This window comes from Ochotona princeps, chromosome 2, assembly GCF_030435755.1.
Source record: "Ochotona princeps isolate mOchPri1 chromosome 2, mOchPri1.hap1, whole genome shotgun sequence".
Classification (NCBI taxonomy): Eukaryota; Metazoa; Chordata; class Mammalia; order Lagomorpha; family Ochotonidae; genus Ochotona; species Ochotona princeps.
In genome coordinates, this window is record NC_080833.1 from 114,120,680 (window position 1) to 114,138,252 (window position 17,573).

Below are 17,573 nucleotides of genomic sequence, written 5' to 3' on the forward strand. Positions count from 1 at the left end.
CCCAGTATCCATGAGTGTTGGTGAGTTCTGTGGTCAGGCCTAGTTTGGCCTGTCACCACCCTCAGCTCTTGAGCAAACCAGCGGATATTGCAGTGGCACAGCATAAGCCCATGATCACTCACAGAATCTGCCTCCATACCCAACTCTCTTGTATGCTAGTCAGTGTCATGGCTCAGTCTAACATGGTCCATCCCCTGTCCCTACACTCACTGGCAGGTACTGTGGTTGAGCCTTGCCAGGTAGGCCCCCAGCCCTAGCTTTTGCATGTGCCAGTGAGTGGTGGTTGGCAGTGGTTGATGCTCACTTGCCCAGCTCAGGTCTTCCGTATGGCTGGGTGCATCAGTCTGGCCAGAAAGGTTCTCTAGCTTCCTTCCTTGAAACTGCTCTGTCTTAGTCTCCTTGCTTATCTGCAACTATGGTGGCCTTGTTGGTGGAAGTTCCCCAGTAGTCATTCCTCACCTGCAACATACTCCATCCACGATCCCCCCACCCACACTTCCCCATCTCCCCTTCCCTAAGCAATCTACAGTCCCCACACCTGGGAGTGCATGGGTTCTCCAGCACAGTCTTCTGGAGGGGTGGTTTTCTTGCCTGGAGTCTCTCCCACCCACCCAGGACTCAAGCTCATGCATGGGTCTCCAGACCTGCTCCTCTGGCATGCATGATGGCCTGGGACTTTACCCCTCTGCCTGTCCAGGACCCAATCATGTGTGTGTTGCCAGGCCTGGTCCATCAGCACACAACACCAGCATGCTAGCATGCCAGCATGGGACACTTCCCTCCTCCCCCACCAGACCAAGACCCACGCACATGTGGGAATCTCTAGGCCCACTCAGGTGGCCCCAGCATGAGTCTCTAGGTTCCAGCATGAAGTCTCTAGGCCCCAGAGTTCATGCAAGGGAGCCATTGGTGGTCCCAAGGGCAGAAGCTGAATGCTATGTTTTAAGTATTTTGAGTAGTACTTTCAAATTTCCAAATCATTTTTTTATGATTTGATCTAATTCACGATAAACAACTTTAACCACTGTTTATAAAGAATGTGCTGACTTGCTTCCTGGAATCAAATGTTTGTCAGTATGGGCAGGCTGTGTTAGCCATGTAGCCTGATTCCAGAAACCAGTTCTTCCACCTGCACCTGGGCTTCCTATTTCCTAATCTACAAGTGTCTTTATTCTGGTCAGTTGTGAACTTGTAACTGTCCATTTATTCTCCCCCACCTCCCAACCCCTCAAATGGCCAGCACCTTTTCTTTAGGAAAATTTTACTTGCCTGAAGCACTGAGATTTTTTCTTGGGAACTCAGCAAGTCAGTCTGCCATCCAAGAAATCAACATCATAAACTAATAGCTGGACCCTTCAGTTGACTGATAGAGGACATGCTAGATTTGAGGGCATAGATTTGGCTAAATAGTTAAGATGGTGGGTGGGAGGCTTGCATCCTGTGTTGTGGTGCCTATGTTTGAATTCTGGCTCCGTTCCTGATTCCAGCTTCCTATAGGAGGCAATGGCTTAAGTAGTAAGCTCTCCACCAGCCATGTGGTAAACCTGTACCCAGTTTCCACTTTCAGCTTCCACCTGACCCAGATCTGTTTTTGACATTTGGGGACTTGGAGGAATGAACTAATAAATGAAAGTTTCCTTTCTCTTTATCTGACAACAACAACAAAACATCCACTCCTTGCAACAAGACATTCCAGGCTCAGTAATCATATATAACAAATGGGTTGATAGTTCAATTTCAGCTTCACAATCACTATCAAAGCCTGGAAAAAAGATTCAGTAGACAAATATGAGCTGATATACTGTCATGCTTGTAGGTGGATAATCATCTTCACTTCAGTTCAAACACTGGGGTTGCTCTCTGGGAGTAACAATGGGATTGGATTACAGTGATTTTTGGCCAGCACAGCCAAGCAATTCAAGACTGTTTTCATATCTAATGTTGGCTTGTGAAGAATCTGTATAGGGTTTCCATACTGATCACTGTAGCAGGTGGTCTTCGTAAGTAACTGAACAGTAGCGATACTACTGACAGTTTTGTACTTCTGGACTGTGCTTTCTGGAGTTCACCAGCAGAACTACAGGAAGTAAGATGTCATCCACGACTAGTCTAGCCACTATAAACAGAGCTACACCTACTCAGACAGACACTGTCTTCAGGGCATCCTCTGGACAGAGATAAAGTAGGCCAACTGAGAACAATGTAAGAAATAGGATCAATTTTAGTATTTTTTTTTCCGTTTAATTAGTGTTCAATTTCCTTTTGAGTTTCTGGAGTAGAATGTATGGTGGGAGTTACCAAGCATAGTTTTTATACTTATGAAGCGTTCATTCAACAGAATAGTGGCCAGGAGACTAGGTCCACACATCTAAGGCTCCATGGCTGACAGAATCTTGTGAATTTGTTGGGAGGATGCAGCTGGATATCTGGCTTTGAACTTGAAAAGCGAAGTGCAGTTAATGGGGATTATCAAGTTGTAAAATGAAAGTGGAAGCTTGCACCTGAAACATGGATGAGAGAGTCGGGCCATGTTTACACGTTTGTGGAACTTTCCTTCTTTCCATGTGCCCGGATTTCTTTTTTCTTTTCGTTCTTTTTAAGTTGAGATGATTCAGACTGAATACAAAGTCAGCCAGGGATGTTAAGTTTTCTCTCCACATTCCCATGGAGTAATTCTAGCCTTTAGTGCCAAAGCTGAGTGGGATGGGTGAGGGTGGAATAGAGACTGTTGATAGAGGCCATCCTGTTTGCATAGCAGAGACCTCCCACTTCCCACAGACTTTTGTCATGTTCTATATGAAAATAATTTTGTACAACATTGGACTTTTTTTTTTTGTTTTTAAAGCTTCAAAGTGGGAAGCACAAGCTACCTGCAAACCCTGGTGAAGCCGAGAGCCAGCCTGGGCTGAGAAGCCTGCGGTTCTGTCCACCACTTGGAGCTGCTCTATCTGGTGCCCCAGCAGGTCACAGTTGACCATGCTTGCTGCCAGGGCCTGATCCCTTGGAGAGGTTCCATGGGATCTGTCTGAGACTCCTCGCTGATCTCTGGTGCTTCTTATGTGAATCAGGAGGGTTAGATTGGTTGACTTAGGTGAATATTTGCAAGGCCTTTTGCTTGTGAGTTCAGGAATCTCAATGTCACACCAGAACATTGGAATAAATTCAGGTATTCTATGGGGTCCATGTGGTAGTGTAGTATGATAATTCTCTGCCTGCAACATCGGCACCCCTATACGGGCACTGGTTCATGTCCTGGCTGCTTCATTTCTGAATCAACTTTCTGTTTACGGTCTGGGAAAGCAGTGGAGGATGGCCCAAAGCCTTGGGACCCTGCACCGTGTGGGAGACCTGGAAGAAACTCCTGGAACCTAACTTTGGATCAACTCAGCTCTGGTCAGTGAGGTCCTTTGGGGAGTGACCTAGCGAATGGAAGGTCTCTCTGTCTCTCCTTCTCTCTGTAAATTGACCTTTCCAATAAAAATAAACAAATAAGTCTTGCAAAAGACCTCAGGTGTTCGTTTCACTCTGAGGTGGCACGGAAGGCAGCGGCAGCTCTATCCCTACTCCCGCTGTTCTGCCTGCAGTGCCATCAATGAGACGGTACTGCTTCTGTGGTGAGTGATGGCGGACTGGCCCAGATGTGTATGAGCAAGAGAGCAGCCATAGTCACCATCCTTGTGTGGAGTTCCTATGCTTTTAAAAACTCATTCATGTAGTTCTTCATTTTACCCTTCTGAAGCCCTTTGAAGAAATGAGGCAGGAGAAAAGGGACCAATAACACGACTCTCTTTGTTTAGTTAAGTAGGAGATGCTGGACACCCTGCTAAGCTATTGGTAACACAGTGTTGCAGCACTTCCTCTACATTTATATATACTCTTTTTTTTGTGAATGAACAGGTTTTTTTTTTTATTAATTACATTGTATTATGTGACACAGTTTCATAGGCTCTGGGATTCCCCCAACCCCTCCTCCTCCCCTCCCCCCTTGGTGGATTCCTCCACCTTGTTGCAGTATTACAAATCAAATTCAGTTGAGAGTCTTTCATTGCAAGCATATACCAAGGAAAGAGTCCAGCATCTACATTCAATGGTATTATAATTTTAAGACCCTATACATTTATATACTCTTACCTGCAGTGCATTTCCTAACAACTCTGTCAAACGGGAAATGTATGCTGCTACTAGCTGGGTCTTTGAGGCAGGGAGATGCTGCTTTAAGTGACGTGGGCAGGACTCAGACCTGGGAGTCATGCTCTCTGCAGAGACTTGGGATTAACCGCCAGTGCACTCTGTTCCTGTGCAGGAATTGGGTAAAGGGCTTTTCATGGTTTTAACAGCCAGCTTGGAGCCCAGTTAGTTTTCCTAGAACAAGGTTTTCCTGATTCTTCCTTAGTATTCCCTTCCATATTTATGTATATAAATGTGTATATATTTATATATGTATATACACATACTGTATATATTTATATATGTCTATATACATAATATATGTATATATTATACAACATATTATATATTACACATAACATATATTATATAACATATTTATATATGTATATACATATTTATATATGTATATACATATTTATATATGTATATATGTATTGCATATATGTATACTATACATAATATATATTTTTAAACATATATACATACACATATTAAAAATATATGAATAATTTATTTATTTTTATTGGACAGTCAGATATACAGAGAGGAGGAGAGACACAGAGGAAGGTCTTTCATCCGATGATTCACTCCCCAAGTGGCCACAATGGTTGGAGCTTAGCCAATCTGAAGCCAGGAGTCTGGAGCCTCTTCTGGGTCTCCTACATGGGTGCAGGGTCCCAAAGCTTTCTGCTGTCCTTGACTGCTTTCCCAGGCTACAAGCAGGGAGCTGGATGGGAAGCAGGGCTGCTGGGATATGAACCAGCATCCACATAGGATCCTGGTGTGTGCAAGGTGTGGATTTTAGCCACTAGGTTACTGCTCTGGGCCCTTTTCTATATTTTTTTAAATTGGAAAAATACATCAAAAATACTATACAACATATTTCATAGATGCATAGGTTTTTCATTGAACCAAGTGGCCTTAATGATATCTGTTCAGATTTGACATGGAACAATAACTTCATGTGTTAACAAGCTATATCCTAGTTTAGTGGACCAGTTTAAAGTTAAAGCAAAACCTACGCTAACCAGCACCCAGTGTACCGAACACTGACTGCTGCCTTGTGCTCCTCTCCAGCTCATTCCCTCCCTTAGGTGCCACTCTGCCACCTTTCATGAGAATCATTTCATTTCTTTGTTGTTACTGAGATTTATGTAGTTTTATTTGAAAGGCAGTTTCACAGAGAAAATGAGAGACAAGAAAGTCACACATCTTTCATCCATTGGCTTTTCTGGTCAAATGGCCACAATAGTGGAGCTAGGTCTGTCCGAAGCCATGACACTGGAGCTTCTTCTGGGTCTCCTATGCAGGAGCAGGGGCCCAAGCACTTGAGATATCTTTTACGGCTTTCCCAGGCACATTAGCAGGAGCAGGATCAGAAGTGGAGCAGTCAGGACATGAACTGGCACCCACAGGAATGCTGGTCCTGCAAGCAGAGGCTTAACCTACCAGACCACAGCACTGACCCAAGTATTGCCTCTTTTCTGTACAGTTCAGTAAGTGTGCTGGCATCCATGCATTTTTCCATGAAGTTTTTGAAGATTTTTTTCATTTACAATTCTGCTTGCATGTGTGTGCGCATGTATTTGTGTGATTTTAAAGCAATTTTTAAATTTTTATTTGAAAAGCAGAGCTACAGGGAGAGGAGAAACAGAAAGAGAGGTATTCCATCTGTTGGTTCACTACCCAAATGGCTGCTGTGGTTGGAGCTGGGCTGAATTGAAGTCAGGAGACAGGAGCTTCTTCCGGGTCTCCCATATGTGTGAGCAGGGGCAAGGACCCAAGTCATCCTCTGCTTTTTCCCAGGCTACGAGCTGAGAGCTGGATAGGAAGTGGAGCAGCTGGGACTAGAGCCAGTGCCCATTTGGGATGCTGGCACTGTGAGTCGGAAGATAAGCTTGTTGAACTAGTGCCCAGCCCCTTGTTTGTGTTTATAAGTGAATCATAAGTGTTTTGTGATCTACTTTTTTTATTCAATGTTACATTTTTATGAGATTGTTCCAAACTGATGCATGTGGTGACAGCTTTGTGACTCTAGTGTAATATCACAGTATGTGAACAAATCATGGTTTTTCATTCATTTGGTCCTTTTCAATGTTGAAGGGCATTTCTGCTGTTTCAACTCTTCTGTGAACTTTCTTGCATGTGTCTGCTTGTGCAGATAATGGGAATCTCTCCAAATTTAGGGCATATACTTATGGAGAGAGTTGCTGAATGGAACGGAGGTAAGCTGCTAATGCTAAGTTACTCTGCACCCAAGAGACACAGCTTTAGACTGGCTTTCCCCTGGTCTGTGTGCTTAAACACTTGATACCATTAGACTTGACCATATTTCTCATCTGGGGATATGTAGCAATGTTTCACTGCTTTTTTCTTTTTTCTTTTTCCATTTTTTATTATATTTTTGACAATCTTTACATAGTTAATAAGGTAAAAAGGTTCAAGGACTACAGGAAAGTGGGTAAGACTATTATTTCCACATTGTTTCCTTCATGTATTTGAGGTAAAGGGGGATTTTAAGGGAGAAGCACCACCCAGTCTCCCACCTACCCCAGGTCCCGGATGTGGGGCATGCGCTGAGGGTCTTGCTCAAGTGGTTTTGATAGTTCAACGGTTATGAATTGCTGCCAGTCTTGCCACTCCAAGCACAATGAGGTTGTTGAAGAATCTACTGATTGACATAGTCCATCTTAGAGTCTCCATTTGCCCAGTTTTTCACTGCCAACATATGGCTGAGGTGGCTGATTGACTTGTTCTAGCCTCTGTCTTTTCATGGTTAGGGTTCTGAGTCCAATAGTTTGATTGGGGAGATACCCAAAGAAACTTTGAGGTGTTCCCAGACCAGATTCTTGTATGTACTAGCAAGTACAGGTCCCGGCACAGTTCATCGCCCTGATCAGCTGGTGGTTGCAATTGCTGGATCAGTTCTATTTCCAGCGCTGTCTTCCACTGGAACCAATGGGTGTTGCAGTCCAGCCTGGTTCTGCCCAGCACACACTAGGCTCTCACATAAACCAGTGGGAGCTGCAGCCTAGTTGGAGCGACCCACAATAACCCCACCAGGCCCGCTCCCTACCCTGGTTTGCCAGTGTGTTCCGCAGACTTGTTCAGTCTGTCCCACATCCCATTTAGCTCTCGTACATGTCAACGGGCATTGAAACCTAGTTCAACCCAACCAACCCTACTACCCAGCCCACACACATACTGGTGGGTGCCTCTCTGTCTAGCCACCCCTGCCCCTTTCCTAGTTTTCGTTCCCTCCAGTGGGAGTGGTAACCCAAGAGGCAGGAGCCCACTATTTCCCTTCTAGGCCACTTCCACTCTCGGATTATGCACTCTCCAGGTGGTTAACTTGACAGAATTATCCCCCAGTGACAGCTTCTGCCAGCTGATGCTGTGGCAGCTAAGCCCAACCAACCCTCACCCACTTTAATTTTTGCTTGCACCAGTAGGAACAATCAGGCCAGCCTGGCTTTTCCCTGATCTAGCTCACATGAGGCGCACAGGTGTTGTAGCACTGCCTAGTCCAATGGGAGTAGCCGTCCAGCAGGGGAGCACCCCTATATTCCCTGTGCTGGCTTTGCCCCCTCCCTCCCTGGTTCTCATATGTGCTGTTGGGCACTGTGGTCACATCTGGTACAGCCAACATCACCTTGGCATTCTGTAATGTGCACTGTTTTTTTTTTTCGCGACTGAACCTGGCTCGATCCACACTCTGTTCTGGTGATCGGATTCACTAGCGGATGATGTGAACTGGTTCAGCCTTGTCTGCCCCCGACCCATGCCAAATGTATGCCAGTGGGAAACTTTTCATGGTCTGTTCTGGGCTGTTTCCTATCATGCTCCTTGCGCTTACCTGCAGGGTTTGTGTCCTGCCAGAGGAGTTGCCCAGATTCCTCCATCAGAACCTCTCCCAATGCCATTTTTCGTGCATACCAGGGGGTCCATAAGTCAGCCCTACTCAGTTCACCTCCTGTCCTAGTAGGAACAGTGGCTTTCCTGACTGGCCTTCAACCCAATCTGGTTCTTACTGTTGGATGTTTCAGCCCAGTCAAGGCTCATCCAAACCCACATACAGCTCACACATGGCTCAGTAGGGGCTGAGACTTAGCCTAATCAGTCCCACATCTACCCTGGTCCTCCAGAGCACCAGATGGTGTTGGAGTCTAGCCCAGCTTGGTGCATCCAGTCCCAGTCCACACTTGTGTTAAGTGAGACTACAACTGTATCCTGATCAGAACGCAGCCCCCACTCCAGCCCCCACCCCAGCCCCCACGCTCCTCAGTGGGAACCTCAACCCAGCTAGGGTTAGCTCCCCAACCGGGCCTGTTCCCAGCCATAGATTGCACGCCTTCCAGTGGTTGCTCTGACTCAGCTTGGCACAGCTCCTCATCTGTCCCAGCCCTTGCCTTACACACTGTGACTTAGCGTCCCTGGCTCACGTAGACTAGCAGGCACAAGAGCCTAGCTTGGCAGGACCTGTGCTCCATCCTGATTTCTAATTTTGCTTCTGGGCTTAAGTTTGCTCAGTTCTGCCTGGTCCACCCTGTTCCCTTACCAATCCATACATTAGCCAGCCATTGGAGCTACTTTGCCCAGCTTGTCCGACCTCCAGGTCTGGACCATGTGTTCACCAGCAGGAACTATGACCCGCCAGGGGAGTTTCCCAAGTTCCTCCACTTGACCCACTCCCGGACCCAGTTTTCATACATGCCATTGGGTTTTAGGCCAGGTTCCGGCATAGTCTGGCCTTCCAATTGGCCTTGTATGAGCTGGTGAACATTGCAGTGCAGCCCACCCCACACGGTATTCAGGATGCACATTTGGGTGCTGCTGCCTTGACCAGTCCAGATTGTTGTGGGTTCCTTTACCTGTGAGTGATGGCAGGCTCACACCTAGTTTAGTCCATCACCCCTTCAACTCTTGAGCTACTAGTGTTTCCTCTGGGTTTGGCCCACACATTCCCCACAGAATCTACCCCCGGATATGGTTCTTTCATGTGCTGCTTAATGTCATGGCCCAGCCTAATATAACCCGTTTCCTGATCCATCATCATGTCAGGTAATAGGATATGATCCTGCTAGGCAAGCCCCGAGCCTAAGCTTTTGCATGGACTGGTGTTCAGTGGCCATCATTGTTCAGTGATTACAACTACAACACAGGATTTAGAGGAGTTTGGTGTATCAGTCTTATCCATAAAGGTCATCTGGTCCCTCTCCTCCAACCTACTAGGTCTCATTACCCTCCCTTACCTTCAAAGGAAGAGTTACTCTGTTGCTCAGAGTCTTGAGGATTGATTGACATCCCAGAAGTGCAGAGGCCTTGACATGGAGATACTGTGAAGGGAGCAGTCTCTGGAGTTTGGGTAGGTCCAGGGACAGGTCACTGCATGGACACAGTGGCTGGAATCGGGGCTCTGCACATGGAGACGATCCCAGCCTGGCACCCACCAGCAACCAATAGGCTGCTCTCACTGCTTTTTAAAACAATTATTTGCATTTCCTTGATTATTGCAGAGGTTAAATGATATTCCTGTGTTTAACATTTTAAGAGTAGATCCTTTTATTTTTAATGATGTTTACATAGTTGAGAGGGATGCATGCTCATGTGGACCACCAATTAAGGTGGGGAGGGCCAAGGAATGCCTCCAAACCCTTTTCTTGTGGTATCTGCAAAAGTGGAGAGAGAAGGGGAGAAGGCCACTCCCAACAGCTTCAGTATCCAGGAACAGGGGAAGGCCACTTGATGTCACCCCAGGGTCCCTGATTTGGAGCATATTCCAAAATTACTGCCTCAGCCCCACCTGCTGTGAATTTCAGCTTATGCTGGTGGGTGCTGCCGTCTAGCCCAACCCAGTTAGCCCTCAGTTTCGGCCCTGTGAAGTGGCTGGTGTTGTGGCCCAACCCAGCCTGTCCTGTTGTGGTTCTCACATCTGCCAGTGGATACTATGAATTGAACCAGCCTGGCCTGCCCCCCAGACCTGACCCATATGTATGCCAGTGAGTACTGTAACCTGGCCCCCAGCCTTGGTTCTTTTTTTTTTTTTTAATGAAGATTTATTTATTTTTATTGCAAAGTCAGAGATATACACAGAGAAGGAGAGACAGAGAAAATCTTCTGTCTGATGATTCACTCCCCAAGTGACTGCAAGGCTGGTGCTGCACCAATCCGAAGCCAGGAGCCAGGAACTTCTTCCAGGTCTCCCACGCGGGTGCAGGAACCCAAGGCTTTGGGCCGTCCTCGACTGCTTTCCCAGGCCACAGCCGGGAAGCTGGATGGGAAGTAGAGCTGCCGGGATTAGAATTGGTGCCCATATGGGATCCCGGGGCGCGTTTAAGGCAAGGACTTTGGCCACTAGGCTACCACGCCGCGCCCCAGCCTTGGTTCTTGTGTGCACCAGCAGGGACTGTGTCCTGACAGATGAGTGAGTTCCGCAAGTTCCTGTATCAGGACATCTTCCAGTCACAGATGTCATGCACAACGGTGGGTCCTTGACCCATCCTGACTTGGGCCACCTCCTGTCCCGGCAGGAACAGTGGCTTAGCCCGACTGACTTATACTCATTCTGGCTCTTACTGTTGGTGCTACAGCCCAGCCCTACCTGGCCCACACCCAGACCCAGTCCAAAGGGTGCAGAGATCTAACCTAGCCTGTCCACATGTATCCTGGCTCTCGAGAGCACCAGTGGGTGCTGGAGACACAGTCCACACCCATGCTAAGGGATGCTGTGCCATGTCTAGCCAGTTTTCCACCTCTATTCCAGTTGTCTCACTCACAAGAGGGAACAGTAGCCCCTTAGCTCCCCGACCAGGACTGCTTCCAGACACAGATCTTGTGTATGCCAGTGGTTGCTCTGACCCAGCCTGCCATAACCCATTATCAAGCTTGGCCTTTGCCATCTGATGCTGCAGCCTGGCCTGCCCCAAGTTTCAACTCTTGCTGATAGGTGCTGTAGCCTATCCCTGCCCAGCCTGCTACCATCCCTGCCTTCATGCAAACCAGTAGGTGTGATAGCCTAGCCCAGCATGGCCTGCATCCTTCCTGTCTCCTGCACATGCCAATGTGCTATGGTTTGGCTCAACCCTGCCCGATCTGCCCCTCCAGAGTCAACCCACACACCTGCCGATAAGTGAAGTGGACCTGTCCTGCGTGGTCAATACCTAACTCTGACTCATATGCTCACCAGAGGGAGTTCTTCAAGTTCCCCTACCAGGCCAACTCCCAGATGCAGGTCTGATGCATGCCAGGGAGTGTTAGGCCCTTAGCTGGTGGTCTGCCTCCTCAGTGTTGACCCTTGTGTAGGACTGTGAGTGTTGCAGCTTGGACCAGCCTGGCCTGTTTCCAACCCTAGCGACCATGAGTGTTGTTGAGTTCCATGGTTGTGCCTAGCTCAGCCCATCACCACTCCCAGCCCTCGAGCAAACCAGCTGGTATGGCAGTTCCACAGGGGTACCCCACAAATCCCCCACAGCATGTTTCCAGAACTAGTTCTCTTGTGAGCTGGTTAGTGTCATGGCCCAGCCTAACGTGGTCCACCCCCTGCCCCAACACTTGCTAGCAAATACTATGGTCAAATCCTGTCAGGAAAGACCCCCAGCCATGGCTTTCATCTTCACCGTTAGGCAGTGGTTGATACCAACAATCCTAGGTCAGGTCTCTCACATGGTGAATGCATTGGTCTAGCCTCAGAAGATCCTCCAGTTTCCCTCCTCTAGACCACCCAGTCTCACCCCCTTTACCTGTAAGTGCAGTAGCCAGGTTGGTAGAAGTACCCCAGAAGTCACTCCTCACCCCTCACATTCTCCCTCAGCAGTCCTCCCTTCCATACATTTACAGACCCGCTTTCTTGAACAATCCACAGCCCCCAAAGCCTGGTCCTCCAGTGGTGTGCCATGCCAGCCTAGGGCCCTTCCTACCACACAGGGCCCACACACACACCCTGTCTACTGACGTGCTGGCATCTGTCCCCTGCCCTCATATCTTTTAAAAAAATAGAATAGGTAACTATGCTGGCATACTGACAGAGTTAACACAAATTTGGCATTAAGCAGACCCAGGATGCCCGCCAACTCTTGGCTGCTTTTCTCCCAACAGTGGAACACTTGCCTCCGGTACAAGGTAGCCTAAGTGGCTGCCTACAGCTGGGGAGACATTTTTTTCATCTTGATTAATCATTTAGACTTTCCCTTTGCCAAATGCCTACTTGTAATATTTTGTTTCTTTTTTTTCCCTCTTTTTCAAAAAACATTTATTTTTAATTGAAAGGCAGGTTTACAGAGAGTGAGAAGCAGGGAGAGAAGTCTCCCATCTGCTGATTCACTCCCTAAATAGCTGCATGGTATGAGCTGGGTGGGTCTGAAGTCAGGAGCCTAGATCTTTTTTCTGATCTCCCATGTCGGTAGAGAGGCCCAAGCACTTGGGCCATTTTTTTTGTTGCTTTTCCAGGCACAGTAGCAGGGAACTGGATTAGAAATGGAGCTCTGAGACTCAAATTGATGACTATATGGGATGTTGGCAGCACAGGTTGAGGGCTAACTTACTAGCTCATGGTGCCTTCTTCCCCCTCCCCCAGCCCTCTTTTCTCTTACTCTCTCTCATGTTTTGTAAGAATTCACTATGCATTTCTGAATACCAGTCCTCTGCCAGTTATCCTTTTGTAATATCCACACCCTTGTTTGTGGCTTGGCTTTTTCCTTTCTCCATTTTCTTTCACTTTCCATTTTTTTTTATTTTGAAATAATTTTTTCCCATTTATATGAAAATAATAGATTTCACAGTTTTACCGTATAGAGTTTAGTAGAAATATAGGACTTTCTCCTTCTATTCCCTTATTATTATATTTGTCCCAAATTATTATAATAGCATATTCATCCACTTCATAATCACAAACTAACTTTCCAATATAAAAAGGTATCATGACATAACAAGTAGAGGAAACAGAAAAAAAAAAACTCGTAAGATAAAAGTAACCTAAAACAAAAATGGAATTCCTATTATCATTCTCACTGGACAACTTAAAAAAAATGTAATATGTGAATGTGGTTAGTGTTTTCTGTGTCTTGTTGAAAAAATCCTTTCTCATGCCAAGATTATGTAGAAATTTTCCTACATTGTTAGCTAAAATCTTTATATTTTGCCTCTTACATTTAGGTTTTGAATTCTCCTGAGTTTGTGTGGTGTCAGGTGGAGGACTTCAGCTGTTTCAGTGTGATTGTTTGAAAACCCCATCATTTTCCCACTGATGGCATACTGTGACCTCTGAAGTATATCGGCTTTCCATTTTTTTTTTCCAGTATGAATAATCATTGTCCCATGGCCAAATTTGACAACAACGGAAGTGTTTGCTTACCCAGACTCTCCTGCATTCACTGTTTTCAGGTTGTTATCTTTAATTTTCATTACTATTTTTAATTTAAAAAGATTTATTTTTATTGAAGAGGTGGATTTACAGAGAGAAGGAGAGACAGAGAGAAAAATTTCTGTCTGCTGGTCCACTTTCCAAGTGGCCGCAATGGCTGGAACTGAGTTGATCCAAAGCCAGGAAATAGGAGCTCCTTCTGGGTCTCCTCCGTGGGTGCAGGGGCCCAAGGACTTGGGTCATCAGCTCTATTGCTTTCCCAGCCACAACCGGGAGCTAGATGGGAAGTGGTTGCCGGTATGGGGTCTTGGTGCATACAAGGTGAGGATTTAGGCACTGTGCCATCACACTGGACCATTCATGCTGTTATTTTGCTAATGTATTGTGAGGACATTATGGTACAATTAGTACTGAGTATATCTTACACTCCTTGAGTTTGTTTTAGGCAGATTACCATGCTCATAATGACTTGTAAATTTCCTTGGAAGCTGTGTCCATCTGTCTACGCCCTTGCTCCAAATCATGCAACTCAGAGCTGCCTGTTTGATGACTGTTGTAAAATAGCTGGCTCCCAGACTTTAACACTTCAGAGAGAACAAGGGGATAATTAAAGTCAACAAGCAGAAAAGTTGTGCAGCAAACCAGAGGAGCAATGTTTGTGGAGGTTGTAGAGGTTGACAGCAAGAAAATCTGGGTCCCTTCTTCAACTATTTTCTGTATGACCCTTAGATGATTTCTCTCCCTCCCTCTCTTTTTTCCTTCCTTCCTTCCTTCCTTCCTTCCTTCCTTCCTTCCTTCCTTCCTTCCTTCCTTCCTTCCTTCCTATTTATCCATTTATTTTAAAGTCTGAGTTACAAAGAGGGAGTGAGGGAGGGAGGGAGAGAGAGAGATTTTCCATCTGTTGTTTTACTTGCAAGCTGGCCACAATGGCCGGGAGTGGGTCAGGCCGAAGCCAGGAGCTAGGAGCTTCATCCGGGTCTCCCATGCAGTTGGCAGGGGTCTAAGCATTTGGGTCATCTTCTGCTGCTTTACCCAGGCTCGTTAGTTCCAGGGAGCTGGAACATAAGTGAAATTGCTAGGACTGAAATGGTGATTATATGAAATACTAGAATCACAAATAGTGGTTTAACCTATTACACTATAATATTGTCCCCTGGATGATTGTTTTCTTTTAAAATATTTATTTATTTATTATTATTGGATAGGCAGATATACAGAGAGAAGGAGATAGAAAGAGAAAGATCTTCCATCTGTTTTTTCACTCCCCAAGCGATCTCAAAGGCCAGAGCTGAGCCAATCCGAAGCCAGTCTCCCATTCTGGTGCAAGGTCCTAACATTTTGGGCCGTCTTCAGCTGCTTTTCCAGGCCACAAACAGGGAGCTGGAGGGAAGTGGGTCTGCTGGGATTAGAATTGGCACCCATATGAGATCTTGGCACGTGCAAAGCGAGGACATTAACCATTAGGCTATTGCGCTGGGCCTTGGATGATTGTTTTCTAAAATTTTAGTTTAGTTAGGTGCTGGCACTTTGGCTTCACAGGTTAAGCTTGCTTGTGATGCCAACATCCATAAGGGTATTGATTTGAGTCTTGGCCACTCTGCTTCTGATCCTGTTCCCTGGTAATGGCTTGGGAAAGTCACAAAAGATACACCAAGTGTTTGGACCCCTGCACCCATGTTGGAGACCTAGATAACGCTCCTGGCTTCTGTCTTGTCTTTGGCCTGTCCAACCCTGGCCATTGTGGCTATCTGGGGAGTGAACTAGCAGATGGAAGATCTCTCTCTCAGCCTCTTTCTTTCTCTGTAACTCTGCTTTTCAAATATATAACAAATCTTTAAAACAAAACCCACTTAATTTATTTAATTGAGAAGCAGAGACACAGAGAGATCTTATCCCGTGGTTCACTTGCTATATGCCCACAGTGGCAGGGCTGGCCTAGAGTGGGAGCTGGGATCCTGCAACTCAATCTGAGTTTCCCATGTAGGTGGCAGAAACTCAATTATTTGAGCCGCCATTATTGCCATCTAGCTTTTGTATTAGCAGGAAGTTGGAGTCAGGAATCAGAGCCAGAAATTAAAACCTAGCTACTCTGGATGTAGGAGTGTGGGCCTCTTAACTTACAGACTGAACACACTCTACAACCTTTGTTTTCTTATTTGTTGATTACACAAACTGTAATGTCACTTTCACTACTTTATAGGCTTGAACACATTTCCCTGCTTTGACCTGTAAGAAACTTGGTCTCAGATGCAGCAGTGTTGAGTGGCAGACTCTTCAGGAAGGGCTGTGTCATGAGGGCTCTGCCCTTTGGACTGGACTCATTCTGCATGGATCCATGGATTAATGTGAGAGTGACCTCTTTCTGGCAGGTTGCTCTCCCTCTGTTGTGTTATAGCACAGCAACACCAGACGCCAAGAAGATGCTGACACCAAACTCTTGGATGTTCCAGCTTTCAGACCCATACACTCAATATTTTATAAATTACCCACTTCGTGATATTCAATTATAGCAGCAGAAAAATGACCAAGATAGAAAACTGGCACCGACCAGTAGGATCATTCCTATATAGATATCTGAAAATGTGGAAGGGTCTTTGGACCTGGATGATGAATGGAGGCTGGGAATTTTGAGGTGAATATTAGAAAGCCTGCACTGGGGATCAAATTATGGCATAATGGGTTAAACTAGCATTTTGTATCAGAGTGCGAGTTCTAGTCTTGATTATGTTTTCTGCAAATGTACATGGGAAAGCATCAGGTGATGGGTCAAGTAATTGGGCCCTTGTCATACACGTGGGAGACCTGGATATAGCTCAGGGATATAGTTCCTGGACATAGTTTGGGCTGGTCCAGACCTGGCTATTGAGACCATTTTTGGAGTGAGCTAATAGATGGTGATTTGTATTTGCCACTCTCTCTCCTTGTCTCCCTTTGCCTTTAAAATAATAAATAAATGCATAAATAAACCTTTAAAAAGAGAGACACCCTGTATTGCCATAAACAAAGAATTAAGGTTGATTCTAGTGACAGGTCTGAAGAAAAGATTAGGGAACCTGGAACCTCTTAAAGATTATGCAAGTGATTGTGGCTGGAATAGAAATGAGAACAGGAAAGTCTTGAAATTAAACTAAGAACCAAAGTATCAGGAACCAAAAGTGAAAACTATCTGATTATCCTTGTTAAAATTGTAAAAAATTTGGCTGTGTTGTTTCCATTCCCCAGAATTTTATGTAATCAGGAATTTAAGAGTGATGACTTCTGATACCTGCCAGAAAAAAAAAAAAAAATTCTAAGCAGGAAAGTATTCAGGTTGCTGGATGGTTCCTTTTAACTGCTCTCAGTACCATCAAATGACTTAAAGTTAGAATTCCTAGTTAAAAGGGAAACACAAGGCCCTTAGGACAAGAACAATGTCTGCTTCTCATATGCTGGGCACCACGCGCACGTGGTGAGCTGCTCCCGGGCCTGCCTATCAGAGCCCCAGGAGCTGACCGTTCCGTGAGCTTCTGGGCTTTGTTAGGCCAGGTCCGGCCCCGCCTACTGCTCACCTTGTGCTGGAGCTGGGGAGGGGACTTGCAGGGGGCGGGTCCTTGAGTCCAGGGATTTCAACTTCCAGCAGCCGCCTGGCTGTGGAGGCCCTCAGGACAAGAATCATGCCTGCTTCACATATGCTGGGCGGCCAGCAGGCAGAGCCTGGTACCAAGTGGCGCACTGGCCGCCCAGCAGGGGAGCTCTGCGATTTTGGTTCTTTGAATTGCTGCTTAGCTCCATGCTGAACCCACAGTGCTTTGGGGCCGTGAATCAGTCCTAAAGATTCCCAATGACAGTAAATCTTCCTCTGAAGAACTTGTAATTACTTAATAATGCTGAGCACCGAACACCAGCTTATTCAAAAGCTAAGACTCTGGGCATGCCCAGCAGGATATCCCCATTACCTGACATGATGATAGATCAGCAGAGGGGTCACAGTGGGCGGGGCCATGACATTAACTAGCACTTGAGAACCATATCTGGGGGTACATTGTGTGTGTGGGGGTGTGGGCCA